Below are 21,229 nucleotides of genomic sequence, written 5' to 3'. Positions count from 1 at the left end.
TTGGAGATCTCAAAGCCTACCCTATAGTGACACTTTCTCCAGAAAGGCCACATTATCTCCAACAGGGCCACACTTCCTAATGGTGCTACTTCTTATGAGCCTATGGGGGCCATTTTTATTCAAACCACCAAGATACAGAAGGCTTTCATTAGGAGCCTTTGCTCCTCCCTACTGCCCTTTCTTGTTTCTTACCACCTCTTCTGGACTCTACAGGCACTTGCATTCACAAGTGCAGGTACCTGTACATAGATAAGCATATTTTAAAAAATATGAAAAGTGAGATAGTAGCTCATTTATTCTACTGCTATTGTATCTTTGCAGAATTTCCTATAGATTTTGTTTTTCTTGAGCTAACATGGAAGATTTAGGTCATTTCAAGAAAAGAACTTCCTAGTTTCTTAAGAGGTCTGAAGGGATCTGACTACTTTTAGTAAAGCTACTTTGGTTGCTTTAATGATCAAATTTTGTTACTTATGAAATATTTGTTACCTTATAGATAATTGAACTAATAAGCAATCAATATAGTTAGCTATGTAGTAGCAAATTTAACTTCTGTTGACTATATTAGTTTGGGCTGCCCAAGAACTCATACAATATGGCAAAGCATCAAGACTCAGTAGTAGTTCAACTGACTACTTCTGCAACCCAAATCAGAGTGAAATGTCACATGACTCATGGATGCTAACATTTTAGTTCTTGTCAGTCACCCTGGCTCTAAATTGTGACAGTCTTGCCTTGGGCTCATGAGTGTTGAGGTTTCAGATGTGAATCACTATTCCTGGCAATAATTCGATTGATTGATTGATTGATTGATTGATTGATTGATTTTTCATGTTTGGAGTACATTATCACTGTTTTCAGACACACTAAAAAGAGGGCATCAGATCCCATTGCAGATGATTGTGAGCCTCCATGAGGTTGCTGGGAATTGAACTCAGGACCTTTGAAAGAGCAGTCAGTGCTCTCTCTCAAGCACTGAGCCATCTCTCCAGCCCTGTGGCAATAATTCTTAAGAGTGTGTATACTTTTGGTTTTTTTAAGGTGGTGGTAGTGGGGCACCTAAAACTGGAAAAATGAATGACTGGGAGGGTATTTATCGGGCACTTAGAATGTACTGAGTCAGACTCTATTAGGTACTTTTCTATCTTTATCAAGTCTAAATGAGAGCTTCATTTCTAGTTATGTTCAATATCCTATTTGTGTAATCAAAATTTCACAATAGAAACCTTGAGATTTAAGTTGACATCTAAAAAAAAAAGACTCTGACAACAATATTAAAAGTAAAATGCAAGATACTTTTTTATAATGTGCTTAGAATGATTCATTTGGCTTGATAAACATGTTTTTTTTCTTTTGTGTGAGTGTCTTATTCTATTTGTTTAGTATTTGCTTTGCTAATGAGATCAGGCACTCTCTGCTGGTCTCCTTTGCAACTGAATCTGGAACAGAGCTGGCATCTCTAGAATGACATCATGAGGTTCTTGTGTTTTCAGAACGATACTGACATGCTGCTCCCCTTTTAAATTCTCAATCGTTCATGAGTAGACAGTAGCTTTTTTGGTTTTGTATGTTGATGTTTAGAAGCTTCCCACATGTGATGGCATGTGGTGACAAGTGCACTCTATGCTTATAAAGTGTTGGGTTTAAAAACAACTGTTTAACCTAGTTCTCATAGTGCCTGTGTTGGGTGGAGTGTGGTACTCAGAAGGCGAGTTTGTAGTCAGCTCTTTCCTTTACGTTTACATGGTCTGAGAATTAAACTCAGACTGCCATGATTGAGCAACAAGCACTTAGATCTACTGATACATCTCATTGGTTCCTACTTAATATTTTTAATACTTAAATAAGAACATTAAGCATTAATTAACAAATTTTAAGCTTTACAATAGTTAAGATTAAAAAGCTTTTCAAGTCAGAGTTTGACAATTATTGTGACAGGTATTTTTTCTAGTTTCACTTTTTTAAAAGGTGAGAAATCATATGAAATAAAACTTGAGCATTGAAATTTACCTTTTAAACTCCCACCTTCCCCTCCCCCATTCATGATGTATCTTACTTTTCTGTTCTTTTTTCATTCCTTTACTTCTTTCAACAAATGTATGAAATGATTTTGTATACTGAGCACTTTGCTATGACCTATGGCTGAGCCAAAATGTAGCAAACACCATGTTTGCTATCAAAGAGCTTCCTAGAATAATTTATACCTTTATCTTGAAGTTTAATTTTCTAGTTAAAGGTTTCTCTTTCTCAAGCTAGCTGGTTTTACTGAGTTAATGCAGATTCTTAGGGCATGACCTGTGCTTTCTCTGAATAACTCAATTTCTTCCTTATTGATGGTAATAGAAACATGGTTTATTTCCTTATCACATTAGAATACTATGGGCTATTAGATAAACGTGCACATAGTCACATTGAATTAGATTGTAAATTTATTTACTATCCCCAGACTGGTGACAATACATCTGTAAAGGGATGCCTTGTCTGGTGTGGTTTTCAGTATATACATACGGTAAGTTAATTTTCAACAAGTAAAGATTAAATTAAATTTAAAATTCTGTTCTACCTAACTAGTAGCATTTTAAGATGAGCAGCTTCCATACTGAGTGCTGCAGGTAGTAACTTCTCCATATCTACTAAGGGTTCTATTCCAGGAGCATTGTTCTGGGAACTCGTGGAAGAAAATGCAAAAGATGCAGTAAAAGAGTATAAGGGTTTGTTGACTCCACATTAAAGAAAGTGAAATTAATTTGGTTATCTATGCCTAATCAATAGGAGATTTTAGAAATGTTTTGGGATAAACTGGTATAATTGGAATGGATTTCTTATTCTAAGCAGAAACAGGTTAAAGACATGTTTGAGTATAGATATGAAGAAAGATCCTGAATCAAAATTAGAGAGAGTCCTTGTTAGATTGTAAGTCACTAAGAAGCTGCCAAGCTTCTTCTCATGAGAAAAATACCAAACATACTAAGGAAAGCTAAGGAGTCTTCCTAGATTCTTCAAGTAATTGAAACCATAGGCAGACTGTTGATTCAGAATTGTAAATGAATAATGTAAGCGTGGATTTGGAGAGCCTAACACTCAAGATCTGATAACTCAAGAATACCTTGGAGGATAACTTTCCTTCTCCCAGCATTCAGTACTTGCCTACCGTTCTTTCTCTAGGAGTGAGGCCCTGTGAAAATTTCCCCTTCAGTGTTAACATGTTGTGCCTTGATATTGCCATTGCTCTGGCATTGCTTATGTAGCCGATTCTAGGAGAGACTTTCACAATTGAATATGTATCTACACACACATATATTTGTGTACACATATAAGTAACAATACTAAAGAAAAACTCTGTCAGTTTGAGCAAGGGAATATGGAAGGGTTTGAGGAGATTTGTTGGGAAAGGAGCTAGAGGGAGGAGAGGAAAAGGGGGAGTGAGGTAGTTCTGTTTCAATTAAAACATTAAAAAAATAAATGAGGGGATAAAATAAGATATTTTTAATTGACCTAAGAGATAAATATGAAATAGTGATAGCCTATGTATAATAATAAATGACAGTAGTGGTACAAATAACAGGCAAAGATTTGAGAAATAATTTGTAATGAAGTCCTTCCACCACCCACGAGGTGTAGTATTATCTGATTTCAAAGTCTACTTGGATTAATTATAAACGTAAGTTGTCAACTCAAGGGTAGCTATACAAAAGATATTACAGTAAAGTATAATTGATATGGTAAGAAAGAGGAAAATGGGATTTTTATAAAACTCAGTACTAGAAAATATGTGTAAAACAAGAAAAATATAAAATGGTGGTAACAACTTACTAATAGGCAAATTTCTATCAACAGTCAACATAAATCTCAGGAATCTAAATATGTGAAGATTTCAGAGTGGATTAAAAATACAGATTCAAGCCTATGTTTCCAACAAGAGATCTCCATTTAATATGCAGTTATAAAGAAGTGGAGAAAGCAAGCATTGTAATCCTAGTTAAAATTCTTGGGGGACAAGGACTGATACCACAAAATAGGCAAAAGAGGAAAGAAGATTTCACATTCTCAATTCATAGATGACCAGCAATAAACTACTACTGTCTGTGAGGCAAGCAATAAACTACTACTACTAGCAGTGAGGAATGGATGGAGCATTATATGATAATGGAGCATTCCAGCCCCACAGTGCTACCAATTGTTAGATCCAGGAGCAGAAAATCAGGAAGGATATAAATGAACTGAACAGTAATATCCATTAACTGAGAGTATTATAGACACCAAGAGAACTCCCACTTTTAAGTTTACACAGAACATATTCTAAGACATAATATTCTCAGCCATAAAATATGCGACCGTTAATACAGTAGCAAATAAACTATGCTCATAAGACATGGAGGGATTAAACTAGAAGTTCTTAATGTAAACAGATGGACAAACCAACCCCAGATACCTAGAGATTCAGCACATAATTTCTAAGTGACACATGAATCAAAGCCATACAAAACTGAAAAATATTTTGAACTAAAAGGAAATAAAAATACAGGTGACCCAACTGTGAGATGAGTAAAAAGCAGTGCTTAGAAATCTAGAGCATTAAAAACTAAGAAATTAATAATAAATTAAAATCTAAATGTTTTTAAGAAGTTAGGAACAAATTAAATCTAAAGCAGAAATAAAAACACTCAAAATAGAGTAAAAATTAATAAAAATCAGAGAAACAAAGAAATCAAAAGTTTGTTATTTTAAAAAATAATAAAACTGATCCTAGTTAAGTTTAGTTAACTAAGAAATAGGAAAGAACATTAGTGATTTAAATTCCAGATGTCATTCCTGATCTTATGTTTTGTAAAATTAAAGGAATATGAGTCAGTCTCTCTCAGTCTCTCTCTCAGTCTCTCTCTCTCTCTCTCTCTCTCTCTCTCTCTCTCTGGGTGGGGTGTGGGTGTGTGTCTTTCTTTCTCTTTCTTTTCTTCCCAGAAACTTAAACTAGATGAAATGGACCAATTATTTGAACTAGAGAATTAGCTAAAACTTACACAAGGGAAAACGGTATTCTAAAAAGCTTATGTGTATGAAAGGAATGGAGTGATGATTTGGATCTTTCCAATGCTGAATCTACTGAACTTAAGAAATCCTTCCAACTCTTTACCGTGTCTTTCAGAAGATAGAAGTACTTACAAATTTACTTTGTGAGGGTAATATACCCTAAGACAAAACAGTGCAAATGTATTGTAAAACAATAGACAAATATTTCATGAATAAGATGCAGAACTCTTAGGAAGAGTAGCAGACTGAGTGCAGTTATATATAGAAAGAATTATATACAATGACCCACTAGTACTAACTTTCAAAGTGCAAGGCTGACTTAACATTGGCAAGCCAACAAATTTATCAAAACAAGCTAATGAAGGCTAAAAGTCATATGATCTCATCAATTGATACAGGAGACTAAGTTAACATAGTCTAATAGTTGTGATGGTACCTCTACAAATTAGGAATAAAGATGGTCTTCCTCTTTTTACTGAATGTGTACAAAGTTCCAAGCTAATATCAACTAACTTTTAATTGTCAGAAGTGGGTTTTCCACTAAGATCAGGGACAACGTAGGATTGATTGTCGCTCCTATGCAGTACCATACTAGAAGCCACAGCTAGTAATAAAGAAGATGAAAGAAACTACACATATAGGAAGGACAAAGATAAATTATATAACCCTGGGTAACACGATTGTATGTAGAAATCACAAAGACTCAAACATTAGAAAGATGCTCCTGTAGCTGATTAAAATGCAAGATTGCAGGATGTAAGAGCAAACTTCTCTTTTATGAACCTTTAGAAATTGAATTTTTTAAACATTCTAACATTAGCACTAAAATATAAGGTATGTAGGTATAATGCTAAGGAAACACTAAAAGATCTATCTATATGAGGAAAATGGCAATGACAGAGAAATGCCAAGTATAGCATTACATACCTATGATCACAAATTTTGTGAAGTCAGGATAGGAAGATTGGGATCTAAAGGACAGAGTGGGCTCTACAACAAGATACTGTTTTAAAACTGAGTTCAGGTAAAGCCACCAATCCTGACGGCCTGACTTGAGCACAAGAATCCACATGGTGGAAGAAGAGAACCAGTTCTCTTAGGTACATTATCAGATAGCATGTGCCCCACCCTGATGTTTTAAAAAGACATTAATAAATTCAGATACCATTTCAAATAACTTCCTGTATAAGGCTAGGAATTTGTCTCAATGGTAGAGCCCTTGCCCAGCATATTCAAGACCCCATATTTGAACCCCAGAACCAAAAGAAAGCCAAAGATCATCTGACTTGATTGACATGTTAAATATGATTCCAATCACATACATCTTTGAAGAGGGTATTAGAGATCCATTGTTGTTGTCATCCTCATCATTGTTGTCAACAAGTTTATTCTTAAGTTCACATAGGAGTGTGGGAATCCAACACAGAACAGTGTAGGAGAGATAGGAATAGTACATAGGAGTCCATAACCTACTGTGAAACTAAATGAGAACAGAGCCAATGTGTTAGCCAATGGAGCAGCATAGGCAGCCCAGAATGCACCAGTGATGGGGAAGATCCTTTCAACAAATGATGGTGGAACAACTGCACATGTATAGGAATGAAACAAAAACCACAAAGTGCTTCTAGACTGTGACTTTAGGTCTAAGCTGAACAACATAAATGTTCCCAGAAGACAGCATGGGGGAAATTGAGGTGAACTTCAGTTTAGTGGTAAATTTTATTTTTTTTTTTGATGAAATTAACACAAGGTATATTTGATTTCAATGTGTTGAGGCCGCACTTCAAGCCTGTCCTATGCAGAGGCAAGCAATGAAGTATGACGACCACTTAGAGAAGAGATAGAGCTTTTAAAGGAAGAACCACAACCCAGGGAAACGAGGGGGGATATCATGATTTAAGTATCTATAGAAAGCACCTGTCCAGTGTTCAGCTTCCGTGACAGGTTCAAGAAATGGTCATATTAGGAATCAAATCCTATCTAATTTGTCTTGTGGTTAGTTCTGTTTCTGGTATCCAGGGTGCACAGGCACCCTAACTTGAACTCCCAGCTCAAACCCTATTTAATCTATCTTATGGTCAGTTTTTAGTTCCTGGTACTCATGGTGCACGGTCACGCTGACCTAAACTCTCAGCTCTGAACTCCTATCTTATCTATTTTGTCTTGTGGATAGTTACTTTCCTAGGACCCAGAGTGCAGAACAAGCTGATCTACACTCTTGACTCCATCTGTGGAAGGTTTAAAATTTTTTAACTCTTTCAATGGCAGCAACTCCCTAATCTCTACTCTCTGCCCCTCCCTCAGGAGTCAGTCATTTGAGAGCCCCCAGCTAACTTCTCAAGAACACTGACTGCAAACTCTAGTTCCCAGCGTTTTCCCCAGGGGGGTCAGTCTTTCACACACTACCTGCTCACATAGGCTTCCCCTCCTCCTCTGTCATTTGTTTTTGTTTTTTTGTTTGTTTGTTTTTGTGTTTGGTTTTTTTGAGTTTTTTTGTTTTAAAATTTTATTTTTTTATTGGATATTTTATTTACATTTCAGATGCCATCCCCTTTCCCAATTTCCCCTCCCTAGAAAACCCTTATCCTATACCCTCTTCTCCTTTTTGCTTTTATACAATTTTTTAATGTCAACCAAAGGCTTTATAAGTTTGGTAATGCTCAATATCAGTCAGAAGTGTAACCTAATACCCAATCTAGATATATCAACTATCTTTGACTGGCAGAGACATGTGAATATCCGCCTCCATGTCTGGCCCCCCTGTCTCTTTCTCTCTCATCACCTAGCTCCTCCTCTCCTTCTTCTTCTCTCCTTACTCCTTCTCTCTGTACTCCTCCCACCTTAGCTCCTCCTACATATCACCCTTCCTGTTAAAATAAAACTTTTCTCTCAAAATACAGTTAGAGCGTAACTATACTAATTTATGTCAGTAAGGTGCAAGATAGACCTAATACCCAGTCCATCATTTTGTTGACTAACCAGAACCTCTGTCATCTCTCCTAAATAAAAGACTTAGTTCTGAACCTGGCTTTTTTTTTTCTTGGCTTTAGAATGAATGTCAGCTGAAAACCATCCTCTCAAATCTTTTCTCTCAAAGTAAATAGCAAGGATTGGCTATGAGACTATAGGTCTTCAGAATGACTGAGTTAACTGAAATTATGGGAAGCACAAAGCATAGCTTCTAAAACATAGCCAATTTGTAGAGACCACTGGACACCTGGACAGTCCTTATACTACAGAATGTTGGAGCATCTGATCTTCAGCCTTCTGGCCCAGGATCATCTGACAGACCTAGTGATGCAGAATTATTAAGGGCTGATTACTCTGTCTTGGCAGATATAATCAGTCGACTATTCTGCAAGTGTGTCCTTTTCTGGACAGTATTTGTCTGTAGATGGAAAGAGGCAATTCTTGCCTAGTGGCTGTCTCACCACAATTGGAATAACTCCAAAGATGCTCAATTTCTTCTTGGAATCCAAGACAGGAAGCTGCCAGGAGCAGACAGGTCTCTAATCAAAATGAACATTAATACAGAAGTGTTTGTAGTGTCAATTCTGTGTATTTCTGATGTGTTGAAAACTAGTGGTAAATTTTAGATAACATACCAAAAGCACATTCTACAAAAGGAGCAACTAAGACCTGGGTTCAACTGAAATTAGAAGCCTGTGCCCAGGGAGCTGGAGAAATGGCTCAGTGGTTAAGAGCACTGACTGCTCTTCCAGAGGTCCTGAGTTCAATTCCCAGCAACCACATGGTGGCTCACAACCATCTATAATAGAATCTAACACCCTCTTCTGGTGTGTCTGAAGACAGTGTACTTCTATACATAAAATAAACCAATAGTTCTTTAAGAAGAAAAAGGAGAAAAAAGAAAGAAAAAAAAAACTTTGTAAAAAAAAAAAAAAAAAAAAAAAAGAAGCCTGTGCCCAAATATAATAAAAGATAGTCCAGAGATCTGAGTTTCTTTTAACCATTCAATGATAAGTGATAAAGAACTAATAGCCAGGCTATTAAAAGGGTAAGAAAGCAACCAAGTTAGAGACAGAGATATAAGTAGACATCTCCCCAAAGGGATGCACTGATGGTCAATCAAGCATGGGAGAAGATGTTCAGTGTATGTCATCAGGGAATACTATCAAAATATTGAAAATTCAAGGAGAGGAAAGACATGGAGCAACAGAGACTCTCATTGCTGGTGATGATGTATAATTATATAGTCATTTAAGGAGATAGTTTGGTAGTTTTTATAAAGTTATACTCTCTGGTGTCTATTCAAAGGAGTTGAAGATATGATTATAAAAAACAAATAAAAAAAAAAACAAACTGGAAAACCAGTGTTCACAGCAAATTTTTTCTTGATGGATAAAATTGGAAGAAACCATGGTATATTTTTATCCATTTTAAAATACATCAGACAATATATTGCTGGTGATTAAAACAAGTGAAATATCAATCCATGAAAAGAAACTAATGACACTAAAGATGTATTACTGTGAAAGAATCACCTTGAAAATGTCAGGTATCCTGTGAATCTATCTATGTGTTATAGAAAATGTACAACTGGAGAGGGTAATAAAATGTCTGGAATTGACAGGGATTTGAGTGGGAGGAGGAGGATGAAGAGGAGAAGAGGAGTGAACGGCCAAGGCCCAGGGTTTAAGGGGCAGTGAAAGCTATCATGTATGACAGTACACTGGTATCTTCATGTTATTTTACACTGTTATTCACATATCATGTTATTCAACACACCAATTAACACCAAGTGTGCACTTAATAGCATGTGTGTTATTTAATAATTTACCAGAATTCTCTTATTAATAGCCGACAATGTATCATACTTAATTGAGATTGTATCCGATGATAATATTTGATACTAGTTATTTTCAGAATGAGACAGTATTGACAAGTGTGTTGTTAAACATCTTCATTCCTGGCACATGTGATCTACCTACCTCAGTCTCTCAGCTTTTATGTGAATTTGGGCTACATATGGAGGTTCTGTCTCAAACAAAATTCAAAATTCCAAAAGAGTTATATGCTCTTTGTTTTAAGAATATTTGTCTATTTCCTGACTTTTACTGATCAGTGATCTTACTTAACCTTTTTGATATGGAGAGTCTCATGAATAGAAATAACCTATATCCTTGGTTGTTTTTTGTGGAGTGATTTGGGGAATTTGACTTCAGAATTCTAGATCAGAGCCTGTAGGTAAACGGTCTGGTATGTCATTCACTGTTCATATAGAGAGATAAACAAAGTCCTTGCTGTTCACATTCGGCTCATAGATTTTTATTACAGTCTGTGGTTAGACCAGAACATCTACATAATTTGGGTGACTGTTCATCACATGTGCAGCACAACTGTCATATGTTCCACAGTAGTTTGCTCCAGGAGTTTATGATGCATTGTATGAAGATCTGGTGGAGCCAGTCAGCAACCTAATCTCTCTGTACCTCTTAAGTATTACACACTTAATAGAATAATCCCTTTGCCTCAAAATATTGATGAAGGCAGCTGTCACCTTGTATTTAATGTGCAACTGGTAACCATGGTTTTGCTTTGTGTATTTTATGTATTCTCTCAGCAGCTATGTGATGGTATTCTTACTTTATAGATGATAAAACTGTATTCTTTAAAAAAAATGTATTAAAGCCTTGTATGGGGTGCACAACTATAATCCCAACACTTGGAAGGCAGGAGAATTACCCAGAGTTAGAAGCCAGCCTAGATTATATATTGGTACGCTGCCTTAAAACACAATACAACAACAACAAAACATATTTAATTTTAAGTTAAGTTAAAGTTAATCCAGGTGGTAACCAATAGAACCAGTATTTCCCCACCAAAGCCTGAGTTGTTGATCCTGGTATTTCTACAGAAATAGATGTATTTTTCTATTACTAGCTTTTTTTTTTTTTTTTTTTTTGGTACCTTCTTTCTCAAGACTAAATGAAAAAAAACTTTGAATGTTTACTAGAGAATGTAGTAAGGTAGAGAAATTGTCAGAAGTCAGAAATGTCCATCTTCTAACCCCATTGGAGAAGTGGGGTCTGATTGAATTGATTTACAAACCAGTCACCTACCTATAGTGATTGTTTTAGGAAGAGATGTTTGCAGGAAATGGGAGACAAATGATCCAGGGTTACCCAACATTTTGCTGTATCACTAAAGCTTTTAATAAACTTGCTCATGGAGACACCGGTGCCTTTTCCTCAAGTACTGTGTGGCATGCAAAGACATTTATTGTTTCCAGGACTTGGTGAAGTTCTGCTAAAGAAATTTTTTTTAGTATGATTGCTTGATGCTATAAATATAAGATGTTCCTAACAAATTGTTTGCTAACAATAGTGATCTGCTAATTTAGAGTTGTGTGAAGCTGGCCTTAAATCATTTAGGGTCTTTATTTGGATGCTTTGGGGTTATTAATAGAAGGAAAGCCACTAAAGTGAATAAACTATAAACCATTACAGCTGGCAAGAGCACAGAAAATAAAAGATAGGCTCTGTATCACTGAAAGAGCTCACTATTGATCTGCTGTCATCTGGGTCAAAAGACAACTTCCATGATGTTGTCTGCTAACAGTGGATATCACCCCTTTACAGATTTGGGTTAGTTGTTTATAGAGGATAGCAGAGTGTGGTTCATTAGCAGTGACTTTAATTCTTGATCCTTGTGTCTTTGCAGGGCTTCCAAATTCTTTTACTCATCACAGAGCTCAACACATTTTTCTCAGAGCACTAAAGTCCATGCTACTAAAAGCTTGAAATCAGTATTGTTTATGGGAGATCTCTGTGGGAGCTCTCCTTGATTCTTTGAAACCTGTTTTATTTAGTACCTGGATTATAACTAAGCTGCTGCTTGCTTGCTTGCTTGCTTGCTTGCTTGCTTGCTTGCTTGCTTGCTTGCTTGCTTGCTGTGGTGCTATATTAAGGGCACCTTTGGTATCTACCCCAAAGTAATTTTTTCATTTCTCTGATGTTGTAGGCTATCAGTTCCTCGCTTTTGGCCACCTCTTGGTACTCATGAGTATTCACATTTAAAAATAAGAAGTTATATTCTGCAGCAAAGTGCATACCTAGAATCAAGGTTATTTTCCTGGGGGTTTTGTGTTTGTAGGCATTCATATTTCTAACATACAATTGGAACTCATAACATGGTCTGTGTGTCTCATATGATCAGCAGGCCCTGTTAAAGTCTTGTGGACATTACAGACTTTCATTAGAAAGATGTTGTGACATCTCTGTAAACTGAACCTTATCATCTGTCAGTACCTTCACATGAATGAGGTTTATTTTTTCTCTTCATCATTTCCCTTTCACAGCCTCTCATCTAGTTTTTAATTCATGTGGATGAAAAACTGCATCAAGAACATTTTAATTAAGATCTTGTGGGGCACTTAATCAAGTCCTTTAATGGGTTTCAAATGTATCACAGCTGGTAAACTTCATTCATAAACTCATGAAGATAAAAGGAAGATATATTTTGTAGCAACCCATTTATCATATTACCATATTGTTCTCAAAGTTTTTAATCATATGTGTTCTTTGAGAATTTTGGTGGGGTTCACCCTATATCTCAGGTAACACCCACCCTTTCCAGCTTTACATGTCTACACAGTGCTTCTTATTCCCTGGGTCCAGGGTACTGAGACTGGCTGGTGTCTGGGGGCCTCCTGTTATCCCCTGGCTCTCACACCTTCTGGAGACAAACACAGAGCATCCACCATCAAGTTCTCATTTGCCCAAACCCGGAGTTCCAGACTTGCCCTAAGATGAAAGTGTAAGTAGGAAACTATCTCCTCCTCAAACTGTCTGATCCCTGTAGATCCCTTCAACAGCACATGAGCCCCATGTCTATATGGCACAAGGGACTAAAAAGTAACTTTCTAGAACTAAAGAGAGCCTCTCGAGCCTGCAGCTTCATTATGGTTCACAACACACACACACACACACACACACACACACACACACCATATATACTTATCTCCTTCAGGGTTTGACACTGGTTGTTACATTATACCAGTCACTTTTTTTTGTTGCTGTGACAAAATAGCTAGCAAGAAGCAATTTAGGAAAGGATTTATTTTGGCTTATAGTTTGAGGGGATATATAGTCCGCCATGGCTGGAAAGGTCTGGTCCCAGTGTGTCCATGGTCAAGAAGCAGAGGACAATGAAAGCCCGCACTGTGCAAACTGACTTTTTTGCAGTCTGGGACCCAGCTACTGCAATATAACCCATAGAATGGTGCCACCCACATTTAGAGGTTCTTCTTCCCATACAAGTTAACTCAAGTAGAAAATCTCTAGCATACATGGCCAGAGGTTTGCCTTGAAAGTGAATCTAGAGCCAATCATTAAACATCACCAATCTACAGCATTTTAAGGCAGACTCTTGCACACCTTCCCCAGGGATGATAGTGGGCATTTCCTTTCTAGTTGTTAGAAATATATTCAACTTTCTGGACAAGAACAAAGGGGAGAAGTGCAGCTGGAAGGAAAGTCATGTACTGACATGGCTGTGGTCTCTTTTCACACTGGCATCTTTTTAAACTGGTCTTGTCTCAGAGGTCTATTTTCTTATCTGGTTACTATTCCAGATTATTAGTCAATACTCCTGTTTAGTTTGAGTAGCTGAGGTTTGATTTGAATTAGCCAACTCTTTGCAACATCTTAATGCATGGAGAAAAAATCTGTTTCAAATATTTCTACTCTGCTTTGCATAGAATGTTGTGGGCCATAATGAAGCTGCAGGCTCGAGAGGCTCTCTTCAGTTCTAGAAAGTTACTTTTGAGTCCCTTGTGCCATATAGAGATGGGATTCATGTGCTGTTGAAGGGATCTACAGGGATCAGACAGTTTGAGGAGGAGATACTTTCATTTTCCTCATAATTATTGTTCATAATAATTGAAATCTCTTTTTGATGTTTTAAAATGCTGATTGTTAAAGTACAATTTATATTTGCTGTTATTGAAAATATTTTAATGTATATGGTCCAGTGGATTTATTTTGTGTTTAGGCATTTAATGACATGCATATAGAGGCCAGAGGACGATTTTATGGGAGTAGGTTCTTGCCTTCTACCATGTAAATCCTGAAGATCAATCTTAGATTGAAGAATTGGTGGTATATATCTTTACTCACTGACCCATTAGCACACCTTAAAATAGATTTTTAAAATTTAGTTACTTTATTAGTTTTATATATTGCTTGACTTGGCTAGAAACAATCTGTCCTTGTTATGATGGCCACAGTATGTATTTCTTGTTTCTGTTCCTGAGACTTGTAGCTCAACTGTAAGTGAGGTTCTTCACATGCCTCATTTATTATGAAGAACTTTGTCTAACAAGGGAATATTGGTGTCTTTGTGATTTGAATTGTCTTATTATTTTCTCTCAGTTGCATGGTAAGAGCCTAGTAAAATTGTGTGAAGCTGTTTAAAGTCTTATGAAAAAAATCCGTAATGATGTAGGCCACACTTTCCTTGTGTAATCAAATGATTTTTACTTATTGCTGGAGTGACTTATATTTAATAGGAGTAACTTAATGTAGCATGGAATGAAATTCAATCTTTCAAAACGTTTGGGTTTGTCAGTGTCACCAGTCTTTGATTGCAGAGACTCATATCAGTCCTCACCCATCATTCCCACAGGGCCCACTTACCTCTCCTTGGTGAAGTGGTATCCTGCAATGATGTGTAGTCTCAGAATTTCCAATTGTAAAAGTCATTTTTACATGCATGTAATCAAAATGATATAAAAGCATTACAGAGGAGGGGGGATGGGATAGGGGCTTCTAGGGAGGGGAAATGGGGAAAGGGGATGACATCTGAAATGTAAATAAATAAAATATCCAATAAAATTTTATTTAACCATAAAAAAATAAAAAATATAAAAGGTTTTTTTTTTTTTTTTTTTTTTTTTTTTGTAAGAATGGTTGGGCGGTTTTTACTCCTTAACCTGAGCTAACCTATGTAATCACTTTTCTCTGTAAAATACTCACTTTTCAGGAATCTTTAAAATATTTTTACAATTAATAAGTAATACTTATGTGTAAATATTATATGTGTGTAGACCTTCACCCCAGGTTTGTCTGAGAGTTTTAGCAGCAACAACTAAAAACAAATACAGTATAGAAAAAAGCCCCACATTTTAAACGTGGTTAACTTGTTTTAATTTATATCTTTCTTTTGCCTAGGTAGGTAGAAAAATTGACCAATTGATTTTTTAAAAAAATATATCCACAGTTTCAAAGTATCCCTTAGTAGATTATTTTACTAGTCAGGTGATGGCATACTGGTAATTGAACCTGGTGCACTTCTTACAAGTTTTTCATGACTGGGCTATAGCTTCTGGGTTTTTGTTGTTTGTTTTGTTTTGTCTTGGGGTCTCATTAAACTCAGATTAGCTTTGAGTTCAGTGTAAAGCTAAGGCAGATTTTGAACTTGTGATGCTTCTACGTTAGCATCCTGAATAGCTGGGATTTCTAGGCTGCTCAGCCAGCTCCAGATTATTTCTTATTTACAGTGGGAAACAGGATCTTTTCTATAGAAGAATTTGGTGGACATCACTGTACAAAAAGACCAATGTCACACTCACCTTTGGAGGATGAATTACTCTGTGATGTTGCTGTTGGCAACCACACTCTGAATCTAATCCCCAAAAAGCAGTGCAAGTGAAGAGAGTGGCTTTCCTGTTTAAAATGTCTGGATTATAGAAAACAGAAGCTGAGAGACTTTCAGACTGAAGGACAAGAAATTTAATCTGACAGAGCATGTCTATTTTCATGATAGAGATCATATTTAGGAAGACAAAAATGTCATTGTTAAATTTACAGGTTTTTTTTGAAAACAAGTGTCATGTAAAAGGAAATATTTGTTTTTAAGAAATAAATAGAAATATTATTAGGTATAAGTGATATATCTTCTAGAACTTACTTTCATACAGTACTGGGGTGATCCATGAAGAGAAAAGAGAGGAGAATGTTTCAGGGAGAAGTATAAATAGTTCATCAATCATGATAAAATTACATAGGATTTCTGTTTCCTTTGAGGATTTTCTTCAAGTTGCAGGTTATAATCAATAAGTTTTAAAAGAAAGATACCAAAAAAATGGTGCACTTGAAGAAAATTAATACCTCTTTGACTCTCTTTGAAAACTTCAGGTACATCATGAATCCATGGCCTTCATTTATTGGCTTTTTGTTCTGAGAACATAAGAAGAATAATGACTTGATAACTAGATTATCTCATGGTACTGACTCTAATTGATGAGAAAACAGTGAACACAAATACTGAAAGCTATTAGCACTGTAATAAGCTAATTGTGCATGACATTTAATATAATAACCTTAACATGAGATTAGCAAATGTTTTCTCTAAAGGGCAAAGATACTTGAGGCTCTCTAGAGCATCATGGTGCCTGTCTGCCCTCTCCCTATGGTGTGCAGTAGCCATAGACCAGTGACGTTTACCTTGTTGGTCACAACCATCAGAAAACATGTATATCCAATAGTCTTAGGAACTGAGACACTGTTCAGTAGCAAAATCACAATATGAAGTATCAATGAAAATAATGTTATGGTTGGAGGTCACCACAACTTGAGGAAATGTATGAAAGGGTTGCAGTATTAGGAAAGTTGAGAACCACTGCCATGGACTGGATAAGCAGTGTGACTGTGTGCCAATGAAATAATTTACAAGAAGAGTCTGAGGTTAGAATTGGCTGAGTCCTGCTCTAAATGTAAAATGAGGCCTCCAGTAAAAATCTGGATTGCTTATGTGGAGTTCAAGGGAGATGTGAAGAAAGGAACCTGATCTTCAGACTAATGGCTAAACCACTGTGTGTGGGGGGAGTTGTAGATGGGTGGTGACGTCCTTGGAGTTAGTCACACCTGTCTTCAGATAATAGCTCTTAAGTTTTATAACCTTTGCTCCTTGCTACAATGGAAATAAGAAGTCCCCTCTCTCCCTCCCTCTTTCCCTCCCTCTCTCCCTCCCTCCTTCTCTTTCTCCCTCCCTTCATCTGTCTTAAATGCATCTTCCAGAAGGATGCCACCAAAAAAGTGAAGAGAAAAAAGTCGGACCATGTCCTTTGCCTTCTTAGAAACTTGTTTTCTGTTCTACTTAAAATGGGATGTACACTGGATATGCCTTGATCCTCCTTCTCTTGGCCCCTGGTCTTCATTCTCTTAGCCAACACATTCTGTGTGCAGTTTAGTGCCCAGAATCTGTATTTTTATGTGCTCTAGAAATAATCTTTATTTGTACTCTTCAAAAGTACTTCTCTGGCCTCACAATTCAGACTAGCCACTCTGTGCCTCTGGGTTCTATCTTTCATGAGTTCTCTGCCCTAGCTGGTTGTCTGTCTGTCTTACCTTAGAATTTTGCAGCATGCAAAGCTCATCATCAACCTAAATGAAGAGGAACTCAAAGCATTTCTAGTAAAATCAGGAACTAGATAAGGCTGTCCACTCTCTTCATACCTCTTAAATAGCTTTAGCTAGAGCAGTAAGACAACTAAAGGAGATCAAGGGGATACAGATAGGTAAGCTAGACATCAAAGTACCTTTATTTGTAGTGATAGATATATAAGTGACCACAAAATTTCCACCAGGAACTTACTATAGCTGATAAATACTTTCACAAAACAGCAGGATATAAAGTTAACACACAGGTGTTCATAGCCTTCCTATATAAAAATGACAAAATGAGAATAAAATCAATGAAACAGTATGTTTCACAATAGTCTTAAAATGTTTTGGGGTTAACCAAAGTAAGTGAAAGACTTGTATTATAAAAACTTCAAGTCTCTAAAGAAAGAAATTGAAGAATATATCAAAAGATAGATTTTCCATGCTCATGGATTAGGAGGATTAATGCAGTATAATTGACTATTCTACAAAAGATATTTACAAATTCAGTGCAATCCCCATCAAAATTATAACACAATTCTTTACAGAACTTAAAAGGATAGTTTTCATCTTCATATGAAACACACATCCACACAAAAATATAGTATAGCTAAAACAATCCTAAATGGTAAAGCACTGCTAGAGATATTACTATCTCCAATCTCGAGTTATACAACAGAGTTACAGTAATAAAACAGCATACTCTTGGCATTAAAACAGACATGTTGACCAATAGAATCAAACTGAAGACCAAGGCATAAATACACACACCTGTGGACACTTGATTTTATGTGTGTGTGTGTATGTGTGTATGTGCAATATACATATACATACATATATATATACACACACATATATATACATACATACATATATGTGTGTATATATATATATATATATATATATATATATATATGCTAGAAATACATACAGGGAAAAAAGACAGCATCTTCAACAAATGATGATAGTTAAGCTGGATGTCTACATGTAGAAAAATACAAATAGATCCATACTTACCACCTTGCACAAAACTCAAGCACAAATAGATCAAAGACATCAACATAAAACCAGATACATGAACTTGATAGAAGATAAAGTGGGGAATATGCTTGAACTGGCTGCTATAGGAGAAGACATCCTAAAAAGAACACCAGTAGTGTAGACACTAAGATCAACAATTAATAAATGGGACCTCATGAAACTGAAACATTTGTGCAAAGCAAAGAATACCATCATTCAGACAAAGCATCAAGCTACAGAGTGGGAAAAGATTTTTACCACCAACTCTACATCTGATAGAGGACTAATATTCAAAATACATTTACCAAAAAAAAAAAAAAAACCCTTAAAGTAGATATCAAAACCTAAATAATCTAAATTATAAGGTATAGATCTAAACAGAGAATTGTCAAAAGAGGAAACATAAATGACTTAGAAGCACTTAAATGTTCAACATGCTTAGTCATAAGGGCAATTCAAATCAAAACTACTTTGAGATTTTTTTATACCAATGAGAATAGCTAAGATCAATAAAACATATAAGAGGTGGTTGAAGATGTACAGTAAAAGTAACACTCATCTGTTCTAGGTGGGATTATAAGCTTGTAAAGCCATTATGGAGATCAGTATTGTGGTTCCTCAGGAATCTGGGAATAGATCTACCTCAAGATCTAGCCATGTAACTCTTCCAGCATTGTGGTGGTGTGAATAATAAACCCTCTACCCCTATGAAATTATTTATTTGAATGCCTGTTCACCCAGCAGCAGAATTCATTGATAGCATTAGAAGGATTAGGAAGTGTGTCAGTGGGAGTGGGCTTTGAGGTTTGAAATGCCCATACCAGACCCAGGCTCTGGCTGTCTGTGGATTGGGGTGGATTTCTAAGCTACTGCTCCAGCCCCATGCCCACCACCACCATGCTCCCTACCTCAATGCTAATGGATAAATAAGTCTCTGAAACTGTAAGCTCCTAGTTAAATGTTTCTCTTGTAAGAGTTACAATGGTCATGTTGTCTTTTCACAGCAATAAAACAGTGACTACGACAGGCATTATCCCCAAAGGACTATACATTTGACTACAGGAACACTGGCTCTGCCTTGTTCATTGCTGCTCTATTAATAATAGCCGGAAATAGGAAACAGACAAGATATTTGTTAGTGCAAGAATAGTTAAAGAAAATGTGGTCCATTTACACAATGAAATATTACTCAGCTATTAAATGAAATCATGATTGTTTGGTATATGAATGGAACTAGAGATCAAAATCATCCTTGATGAGGTCACCCAGACCCAAAAATATCAACATGGTATTGCATTTGCTTATATGTGCATGTTAGCTGTTAAGTCTTCGATAAACAGGCTACAGTCCATATAAGTCACAGAAGCTAGGTATTGAGAAAGGGTCCAGGTGAGTGTGTGCAGGTGTGTGCATGCATGTGTGTTAGAGGTGAGGAGCTGGGTCTCCCTAGAAAGGGAAAATAGAATAGATAGTTGTGGATGTATGGGGTCAGGGAGTGGAACAGGAGGGATCAAAATGGGCGGGAGAGGGAAGTGAGGGAGGGTAAATGGGGAGGGACAACTAAAACTAAGGACCATTTCAGTGGTTAAATGGAAACCTAATAGAAGCACCTTGATACATGTACTTATGTGAAAGAATCACCAAATAATGGGGAGACAAAAGCCCAAGTAGACATCTCTTGTCAACAAATGAAACCTCCAGTTCCAGGAATGGGTTACATCCAATTGAGTTGTTGCCTGAAGGACCTCCAAATAACTGAGATTATTTTCAAAGCTATTATTTGTTCTCCATGAAGTGATGGAAACTGAATTCAGCACCTACACAACTCATTAGCACACAGATTTCAAGCTGGTGCCTACTTAGAGCCTTTGCCTCTCCTAACTAGTGTTCATGGTACTGGAAGGTACTGTCTCCATGTTGCCAGAGAACAGTAAAGACCAACCCAGCTGCAAACCCTTTGAGCTACGAGGGTGACTTCCTCGTATGATGTGCTGGTATATTAGTGGCACAAAGCTCCTAGGAGTAACAAACTGTGCTGGATAGTTTTATGTCAACTTGATACAAGTTAAAGTCATCTGAGAGGAGGGAACCTCAATAAAGAAAATGCCTCCAACACGGGCATGGTGCTATATACCTTTAATCCTAACACTCAGGAGGCAGATAGATCTCTGAGTTTGAGGCCAGTCTGGTCTACAAAGTGAGTTCCAAGGCAGTCAGGGCTGTTAAACAGAGAAACCCCATCTTGAGAAAACAAAGAAAATGCCTTTATAAGATTGGACTGTAGGCAAGCTTGTAGGGTATTTGCTTAATTAGCTGGGGAGGGAGACAGCCCATTCTGGGTGGTACCAACTCTGGACTTGTGGTTCTCGGTTCTATAAGAAAGAAGGTTGAGCAAGCCAGTAAGCAGCATCCTTTTGTGGCCTCTGCATCAACTCCTGGCTTCAGGTTTCTGCCCTGACTTCCTTTGATAATGAACAGTGCTATGAAATTGTAAGCCAAATAAACTTTTTCCTCCTCAACTTGCTGCTTGGTCATGGTATTTCATAGAAGCAATAGAAGTCATAACTAAGACACCAAGTAATATCTGATTGAATTTAAGGCCTATTTAGTGAGATATAACCCATCCTTTATACTGCTGGGGTGGCCAAGAACCTGAGATTAGAGAGGCCAGGGACCTGGGGACAATCCAAATGCTAGTTTTCTGCTGAAGTAAGGTAGCAATAAAATGATGTTCAGCCATCATTAAAGAAGCTTCCTTTTGTAGTAGACCCACA

At 36.7% G+C, this 21,229-nt stretch overlaps 1 protein-coding gene across 7 annotated transcripts in view; it reads left to right on the top strand.

The window, feature by feature from the left end:
- Nucleotides 1-21,229, top strand: part of Dip2c (disco interacting protein 2 homolog C) — a 395,546-nt gene that overhangs the window by 230,615 nt on the left and 143,702 nt on the right. The window lies entirely within an intron of this gene.

This window comes from Arvicanthis niloticus, chromosome 8, assembly GCF_011762505.2.
Source record: "Arvicanthis niloticus isolate mArvNil1 chromosome 8, mArvNil1.pat.X, whole genome shotgun sequence".
NCBI lineage: Eukaryota > Metazoa > Chordata > Mammalia > Rodentia > Muridae > Arvicanthis > Arvicanthis niloticus.
This window is presented reverse-complemented; position numbering and strand designations above follow the sequence as displayed.